At 35.8% G+C, this 9559-nt stretch overlaps 1 pseudogene; it reads left to right on the top strand.

Annotated features, from left to right (window-relative positions):
• Positions 1–2272: 2272 nt before the first annotated feature.
• On the top strand, positions 2273–2722 carry LOC110215097 (jupiter microtubule associated homolog 1 pseudogene; annotated as a pseudogene).
• The last annotated feature ends 6837 nt before the right edge of the window (positions 2723–9559 follow it).

Here is a 9559-nt window from a genome sequence, read left to right as displayed (position 1 = left end):
AATTTGCACTCAGCATTCATCAGTTCTTTCTTTGAAGAGGGATGTCATTTTTCATCATAAGTCTTTTGGAGTCTTCACACATCATCGTCTTTTTTTAAAAAAAACTTAAATACACAATAAGAGAAGAAAGGAAATGTGTTATAAACTTAAATACAAACAAGAAAACGGAGGAAAAAGCATTGCCATGTGCACAGCAGAATGTGAGTGAGGATTCAAAATATACAGCAATAAATTTCCATTTCAAGAAAGCCAATATAATAAATGTACACACTGTGCTACAAGTTGTCCATCTTTACTTCCTTGTAAGTTTTCTTTTGTTCTTTGTTGTGTACTTTTTACTTTTTTCTCATTTCCCCTTTCCTTCTCCCCCAGAAGGCTACATGTAAACAGAGACATATATGTATGCATACATATATGTAGGCATGTATGCATGTATATAAATGTGTGTATATATTTATATACATGCGTAAACAACTATATACATATACACACAAACATTTATATGCATACATAAATACACGCATACACATATACACCTGTATATGCATACATATGCTTAGATATCTATAATCTTCTTCTATATAGACATATACATTCATATGCATCTGTGTAACACTGTGCTATACACGTTTGTCCTCTGTTTCACTGAAGGTGGATAATATCTTCCTTCGTAGGTCCAAGACTTTTCACATTTTTCTAAGTCCACTAACTCATCACTTCCTATACCACAGCAATATTCCACCCTTATACTGTCTCATCATTTTAAATAATCTAAAATGATATTTATTAATATGGCTGACATATTGTAGCTTCTCTATTTTTCTTTTTTGATTGAATTTATTTTAGACCTAACTTTGTCTGAGATCATGATTACTACCACTGCTTTTTTTCCCTAACAGATTCTACTCTTGAACTTTATTTTATGTATGTTTCTTTTATTTCCTATCCCACCTGACTCCTTTACTGTGCTTTTACCCTCTACCTTACCCTCATATTACTTAACCTACTCCCATCAAATATCTCCCCTTTACCCTCTCTGCTCCCTATCCCCTTAGAATTTTATTTCTTTTTGAATTTAGAATACTCTTATGACCTTTTAGATGCATATGTATTCTTCCCTCTTTAACCCATTCCCAATGATAGTAGGGTTGAAGAACTACAGCCCTCCTCCCCATCTACTTCTTCTGTGTCAATTCTTCCTCTCACATATCAGTTATATAACACAATTACTCTTTTTACCTTTCTCTAGACAGTTTACTTTTTGCTATAATATCATACTCAGTTCTACCCCAATCTTTCTTTAGAACTCCCTAATCACTAATAAAAATCTTAGACATAAGATTTATATTTCCTTGATTAAAAAATAGTGTGTCCTTAATTGAGTCCCTTATACTTTTTCTTTGGTGTTTACCTTATGTTTCTCTTGGATCTTGTGTCACATTTTCTATTGATTTTGGATCTTTTTGCGACATAATCCTAAAATTCTGTCAATTCATTAAATGTCCAATTTTTTTTTTCATTCAGGATTATACTTTGCTGAGGATGCTATTTTGGGCTGCAAACTGAATTCTTTTGCTCTTTGATATAGAGTGTTCCAAGACCTCTGGTCTTTTACTGCAGCCACTTCTAGATCATGTGTGATTCTAATTGCAGCTCCACCATGTTTGAATGTGTTTTTTTCTTGTTGCTGATAATATTTTCTCATTGAGGTGGGTGTTACAGAATCAGAATCAAGCTATGATATTCCTGTAGGTTTTCCTCAGAGGATGTCTTTCATGTGATGATTAGTGTATTGTTTTTTCCTATTTCTACTTTCCCCTCCATTCTAACATTTCCAGACAATTAAAGCAAATTATTTCTTGTATTATTGTAGCAAGATTCTTTTTTTTTTATCATAACTTTCAGGTAGTTTGATTATTCTTATGTGTTCTTTTCTTGATCTGTTCTCCAGATTGGTTGTTTTTCTTATGAGATATTTCATTTTCTCTTCTATTTTTTCAGTCTTCATTTTTTTTATTGTGTTATTTCTTGATCCTTTATAACTTCACTGACTTCCCCTTACCCAATTCTAATTTTCAAGTAGTCATTTTCTTCCTTAAAATTCTCAATCTCCTTTTCTAGTTGGTTGACCTTCCTTTCATAATCTTCTTTTTTTCTTGGATTATTCTTATTTAAAAAAAATTCCTGAGTTGTACTTTATTCAAGAGTCACACTGCTCTCCATCTGTTCTCCCATCCATCCGCCCCCACCATGATCCAGCTGCAACATTGCCATGACCACAACCACCACCTTCAACCCCAATGGCAGGAATAGTTTCCGGGTGTTATGTCCTCCAGGTGGTGGGTCTAATTTTACTTTGGACTTTGATGAGCCTACAGAACAACCAGTGAGAAAGAACAAAATGGCATCTAATATTTTTGGAACATCTGAAGAAAATCATCCTTCTTGGACCAAGTCAGCAGGGTCTCAGTCAAGTAGGGAAAATTCTGATCTGTCTGGACTCTAAAGAAGAAACTCTTCTGAAGCCAGTTCTGTAGCTATTTTAGGTCCAAAGGTAGAAGGTGATATTCATAAAAATGTGAAAGCAGACTTCCAAATTGACCTGGGACAGAATGAAGAGAAATCTGTGCCTGTTGCACCTGTTCCCAGCCCAGTTGCATCAGCACCAGCACCATCCAGAAGAAATCCACCTGGTGGCAAGTCCACCTTAGCCCTTAGTTAAATATGACTTTTTTTCCTGGCCTCCATTCTTTGTGAACTGCACAACTTAAGCCTGACTCTACATATCTATAAATTTTCTTTCATTAAAAAAGCAACCATGAGCAAGCAGTCAAAAAGAGTCAGACCAGGTTATCTTAATTTGGTGACAAAGAAGATCAAAACATACAACAAGAAGAAGACAACAAAGTCAAACCTCCTACATCCAAAGCCTCCAAGAAAAATATGAATCAGTCCCAGGCTTTGGAAGAGCTCAAAAGGGATTTTGAGAAGCAAGTAAGAGAAATAGAGGAAAAGCTGGGTAGAGAAATGAGAGTGATGCAATAAAATCATGAAAAACAAATAAGCAGTTTGCTAAAGGAGACCCAAGAGTACTGAAGAAAATACATGTTAAACAATAGCCTAACCCAAATGGCAAAAGAGGTCCGAAAAGCCAATGAGGAGAAAAATGCCCTAAAAGGAAAAATTTGCACAAATGGAAAAGGAAATCCAAGAGATTATTGAAGAAAATACTTTCTTTCTTAATAAATAGAATAGAGCAACTGGAGGCTAGTGACTTTATGAGAAATCAGGACACTGTAAAACAAATCCAAAAGAATGAAAAAGTAGAAGAGAATATACAACATCTCATTGGAAAAATAACTGACCCCTGGAAAATAAATCCAGGAGAGAGAATTTAAAAATTGTTGGACTATCTGAAAGTCATGATGAAAAAAAAAAGCCTAGACATCATCTTTCAAGAAATTATTAAGGAAAACTGCCCTGATATTTTAGAACCAGAGGGCAAAATATAAATTTAAAGAATCCACCTATCTCCTCCTGAAAGAGATACCCAAAGGAAAGCTCCTAGGAATATTGTAGCCAAATTCCAGAGTTCCCAGTTCAAGGAAAAAAATATTACAAACTGCCAGAAAGAAACAATTCAAGAATTGTGGAAACACAGTCAGGATAACACAAGATTTAGCAACTTCTACATTAAGGGACTGGAGGGCATGGAATATAATATTCCAGAGAGCAAAGGAGATAGGATTACAGCCAAGAATCATGTGCACAGCAAAACTGAGTATAATCCTTCAGAGGAAAAAATGGTCATTCAGTGAAATAGAGGACTTTCAAGCATTCTTGATGAAAAGACCAGAGCTGAATAGAAAATTTGACTTTCAAATACAAGACTCAAGAGAAACATGAAGAGGTAAACAGGAAAGAGAAATCATAAGAGACTTATTAAGGTTGAACTGTTTACATTCCTGCATGGAAAGATGATATTTATAACTCATGAGACCTTTGTCAGTATTAAGGTAGTTGGAGGGAGAAAAAAAAAATATATATATATATATATATATATATATATATATATATATATATATATATATATATATATATATATATATATATATATATATATATATATATATTTATATATGCATGTATAGATAGATGGAGAGAGGGTGGGGGCACAGGATTAGTTGAAGATGAAGGGGTCATATCTTCAGAACAAAATTAAGGGATGAGAGAGGATTATACTGGAAGAAGAAGAAAGAGAGAGGTGGAACAGGGTAAATTACCTCAAAAAAACCCAGAAAAGTCTCTTACAGGGGAGGGGAAACAGAGGAAGGTGAGAGGTAATAAGTGAATCTAATTCTTACAGGATTTGGCTTCAAGAGGGAATAACATACACATTCAATTGGGTATGGAAATCTGTCTCACCCTACAGGAAAATAGAGGGAGAAGGGGACAAGAGAGAAGGGGGATGATAGAGAGGACGGCAGATTTGGAAACAGGGTAATCAGAAGCAAATACTTTTGAGGAGGTGCCAGGAGCACCTGCATCTGTGGCTGTGATCTGATGCTGGCAGAGTGTGAAGAGAGAAAGAAACATGGGCCAGGTGGGAGACGTGAAGAACAAACTCCGTTTATTGATCTGAGGGCTCAGGCTTATGTAGTACTGGATCAAGCAATAGTCACATTATTTTCCATGTAAAGTACAAACCTAATTAAGTGATTTCCTTATTTCCTTGTACCTTGTCTGTTACTTTCTTTCCTGCGTCCTGTCCTGCACCCTATCTATTTCCTCCCTTCCTGCATCCTGTTCTCAAGAGACGGAACAGGGGGTGGTGAGCCGAGATCCTGAGTTTCACAGCTGTTGGGCTTAGTACCATCTACAAGTAAGACCCGGACCGGCCTAAGCCCTCCAACCTTCCAGACCTAGCCCTCTACAAGGAGGGACCAGGTCAAAAGAAAGAATAGAATAAATGGGAGGGCAGGATAGGATTAAGGGAAACAGAGTAAGTTTTTCACAACATGTCTACTATGGAAGTGTTTCGCATAACTGCGCATGTATAACCTATATTGAGTTGCTTGACTTTTCAATGAGGGTGGATGGGGAAGGAGGAAGGGAGAAAATTTGGAGTCCAAAGTTTTAAAAACATATGTTTAAAAAAATGTTTTCACATGCAACTGGGAAATAAGAAATACAGGGAATGGGGTACAGAAGTCTATCCTGCCCTACAGGAAAATAGAAGGGAAGGGGATAAAAGAAGGGGGGTGAGATAGGAGAGAGGGCAGACTAGGGGAAGGGGTATTCAGAATGCATGACATCTTGGGATAGGGGGAGGGGTGAGATGGGGTGAAAATTTGGAACTCAAAATCTTGTGGAAGTAAATGTTGAAAACTAAAAATAAATGAATTTATTTTAGAAAAAGGAAAAAAGGAAAAGAAAAAAAATCACTTTATCCAAAAAAAATTCCTCAGTCTCTCTCATTTGATTTTTGAAGTCTTTTTCTTTAACTTCTATGAATTCTTTTTGGACAGGTGATGATTTGACATTACTCTTGGGGGTAGGAGAGATTTTTTCCTCAGTATTCTCCTCTGAAAATGAACCTCAGTTTGTATTCCCATAGTAACTTTCTATGGTTTGGTTCCTTCTCCTTTGACTATTTATGCTTGTTTGTTTGTTTTCTTTTAAATTTATAGCAGCTTGTTATTGTAATAACTTCTTGTCCTGACGTATGGGAGATTGTGTCTCTGGCCAGGCTTTGTAAAAATTTAAAGTGTTGGTCTAATTCTTGTTAATAGGCATAAATATAAAATTTTATTTTTCTGTTTATAAATAAACTTCACATGTTCAAAATAGGGGAGGTATGATTAGATAGGAGTTTGAAAAAAAGATCTGAGGACTTCAATGGATTTGAAGCTCAATATGAGTTATAAGTATAATGTCGTAAACAACAAACTAATTAATGGGATTTTGTGCTATATTGAGAGAGTCATAGCTTCCAGGGATAAATAATTAATAATACTACTGTACTAACTCCTGGTGTCATTCTATTTGGAGTCTAGTGTTAAGTTCTCATGGCCAATATTTAGGAAAGATGTTGATAAATTGAAGAGTATACAGAGAAGGGCAAGAAGGATACTGAAGGGTCTTGAGCCTTGTCCTATAAAATTCAGTTGGAAAACTTTAAAATGTTTAACTTAGAGAGAAAAAGACTCAAGGTGAATATCTGATAGCTATGTCCAAGTAGCTCTCCAGCTGCCCCATGGAATAGGGATGAAATTTTTTACTCTGCTTGGCCTTAGAGGACCGAGCAAACAAGCAATGGATGGAAATTGAGAACACCAGGAAAAAATGAACACAAAATTTCCTAACAATTAAAGCTATAAAAATGTTGATGGATTGGTTTGGAATGTAGTTGGTTCTTTCATTTGACAGGTCTTGGAACAGAGACAGAGGAAATTCCTTTTCAGTAATGTGTTGGACTGGATGACTTCAGAGGTGCTTTCAACTTGAAAATTTTTTGATTCTCTATTGTCTAATGCGAAAGACTTGGAGCAAGGAAGACCTGGACTTGAGTCTTATGTCCAACAAGCACTAGCTATATCACCAAATAATTGAACTTCTCTGTGACTCAGGGATCCCTTTGAAAATATAAATCAGTGATAAATCACTCATCTAATTCAGACAGAAAAGGAAATTTCTATACCAGGAGTTTTTCACATTGCTGAAATAACTTTTAGCTAACAAAGCTAATGGGGGGATACTCTGGGGTAGGAGGAAGAGGAGCAGATTTGGGAGAAGTGACTGAAATATAAAAAAAAAGAAAGTGCATTAGCAAAATATTAATATAAGCAAAATAAAGAATTGATAGCAAGTTGACATTATCATTTAATTATAGGCTTTAGGGGGCAGCTAAGTGGGACAGTGGATAGAACACCGGTCCTGAAGTCAGGAGGATCTGAGTTCAAATCCAGCCTCATACCAACCACTTGACACTTACTAGCTGTGTGACCCTGGGCAAGTCACTTAACCCCAGTTGCCTAAAAAGAGAAAGAAAATAATTTTAGGCTTTATATCTCATTTATCTTTACTACATTTGAAGCTTTGAATATTAAGTGAATGTAAGTCAAATGTTTCCCCAACTGGATCTGTTAGAAATAATAACTTGATACATGGCTTCAGATTATTGGGTCTTTTGTATTCATTATCCCCAATACCCTACAAATTCAATCCTACACAATACAATCATATTCTGTTATATTTCTCTATTGTATTCTCTGAGGTGATGTCAATGGACCAGATGAGAAGCCCTGACTGGTCCTATTAACTTGTAAAGGTTTTGAGTATGGACCCAATCTAGACTGTGTCTCTCATCAGTCTTCTCTCCGTTGATCACCTCCAATTATCCTGTGTATAGCTTCTTGCACATAGTTGTTTGCATATTCTCTTTCTCATTACACTTTGAGCTCCTTGAGAGCAAGGACTATTTTTTGTCTTTCTATCTCCAGCACTTATCCCAACTCTGGCATAGAACTGGTGCTTGATAAATGCTTGCTAGTTGACTATAAGTCTAGCTTAGCTAAATTCAGAAAGATTTATCACTAGATTGGATCATAGATGATAGCTTTAGAGGTGAGAGGGAGCTAAAAGGCCTCTAGCCAACACTATCATTTTACAGATAAGATAGTTGAAGTGACTTGCCAAGATCATGTTAAAAAGTTTCAGAGATGGGATTTGAAGTCCAGCCCTGTGACCCCCAGTGCAGGGTTCTTATCATTGTACTCTGTTGGCTATTGTATTATGAGTATTATAGCAGACAAATAGGATTAAGGACTTGGTTGGGGTTACACAGCTAGTAAGTTTGTGAGCCTGGATTTGAACTCAGGGCTTCCTGACTCTAGGCCCAGTGCTCTACCCTCTGTGCCACCTAGGAGGTGACATACAGTCATGAAATCAAGAATGTTGAATTATTGATGCAGAATAACCAATTTACTTTTTCTTTTTTTCCCCTCCAGGAGTTAGCACAGTGCCTAGGACATAAGGAACATTTAATAGTTTATTGATTTATTGATTTATAGATTAATTTTCTCTTTATATTATGTGAGTCTCCAATTCTATTTACCCAGGGGCTTAACCATGTTGACTACCAATTTGCTACTCCCCTGTTAAAAACTGATCTTCAGACTAAACAGATTACTTAATTCAGCAACAGGTTAGGTCACTTTAAGACTGAAATAGCTTCTGAGTATTGATTTCAATTTATTTCTGATAGAATGTGAGGGTATTTCCTTCAGAACCTCAACCCATACCACAATGTCCAATACATAATAGTATGTTGATAAGTATTTGGTGAATTATTATTTTCACTTTATGGTTCAGAACGCTTTTAATCCTTATGTTGTTAAAACTAACTCATTCAGGAAGCTTGAGATACAGAAACAATGATGCGCTAGTTTGAATATAGGAAATGAGAAAAATAATTTTCAAAATCTTACAGCATCATTGTCTATATCCTTCTTGCCCAAGGCCATGTCTAAGCAGCACAGCTGGGCCTGCAGTCTCTTATCAGTAGAAGTTCTTTTAATCTTCCCCTGCTTAGACATTAACTCCCCACACTGTCTGGGAGGTAAAAAATTCCTGTGGCTGGGGCTTATGTTGAGGCTAGCTCCCATCCCAGCTATACCCAGGGCAGCCTGCTTGCTGTTTCAGTGGAACTAGCCTGGAAGTGTTTACCCTTCACAGGGACCAAACCTTGGATCTTCTCCAGTTATCCCAGGAGGACCACTATTCTGCCTCAACTTGTTTATTTTTATTTCTCTATGTTCATCTTGAGGCGTTATTTTGTCTTATTTTTGGAGGAAATCTGGAGAACTTGTAATTTTCTTAAGTACAGTGCCATATTCCCTGAATCATCTCCCAAAGATCATTGTTTTGATTGGAATAGCTATGTCTTTCATACTTGACCATTATTTAAAAAAAATAAATTGCTCTTACTGTGTACAATGATTTCCTGGTTCTGATTATTGCACTTTGTATTAGTTTATATGGACCTTCCCAAGTTTTTTTTCTAAAACCATCCCTCTTGTCATTTCTTTTTTTTAGATAATAAAGAATTTTATTAAAAATATTTTTTTCTTCTCCAAATACACCCCTACATTTAGAATGAAACACAGATCCCAGATCTCCTACATAGAAAAACAGGAATGGTATTAAAAAACAAAAAGTTCATTGCAGAGTCCAAATGGAAATGAGATACCCATAAAGTATTTTTACGTTTCCATCTATTTTTCATTCTTTTGTTTTTGCTTCACTGATTCTTGCTCTCTCATAGAATCATTAGCTTCCATTTGACCAATTTTAATTTTTAACAAATTGTTTTCTTCTATTAGATTTTGCACCTCCTTCCCCATTTGGCCAATTGTATTTGTTAGGGACTTGTTTCCTTCAGTGTACTTTTTTTCCAGTTGGGCAATTGCATTTTTTTCCTTTTATTTGCTTATTTTCCCCTTTTTTTTATTATTTTATTTTGATTTTCCAACAATCACATCCATAAGCTTTTGAGTTT

Source organism: Phascolarctos cinereus, unplaced genomic scaffold, assembly GCF_003287225.1.
Source record: "Phascolarctos cinereus isolate Bilbo 61053 unplaced genomic scaffold, phaCin_HiC Scaffold_2;HRSCAF=192, whole genome shotgun sequence".
Taxonomy (NCBI): domain Eukaryota; kingdom Metazoa; phylum Chordata; class Mammalia; order Diprotodontia; family Phascolarctidae; genus Phascolarctos; species Phascolarctos cinereus.
This window is presented reverse-complemented; position numbering and strand designations above follow the sequence as displayed.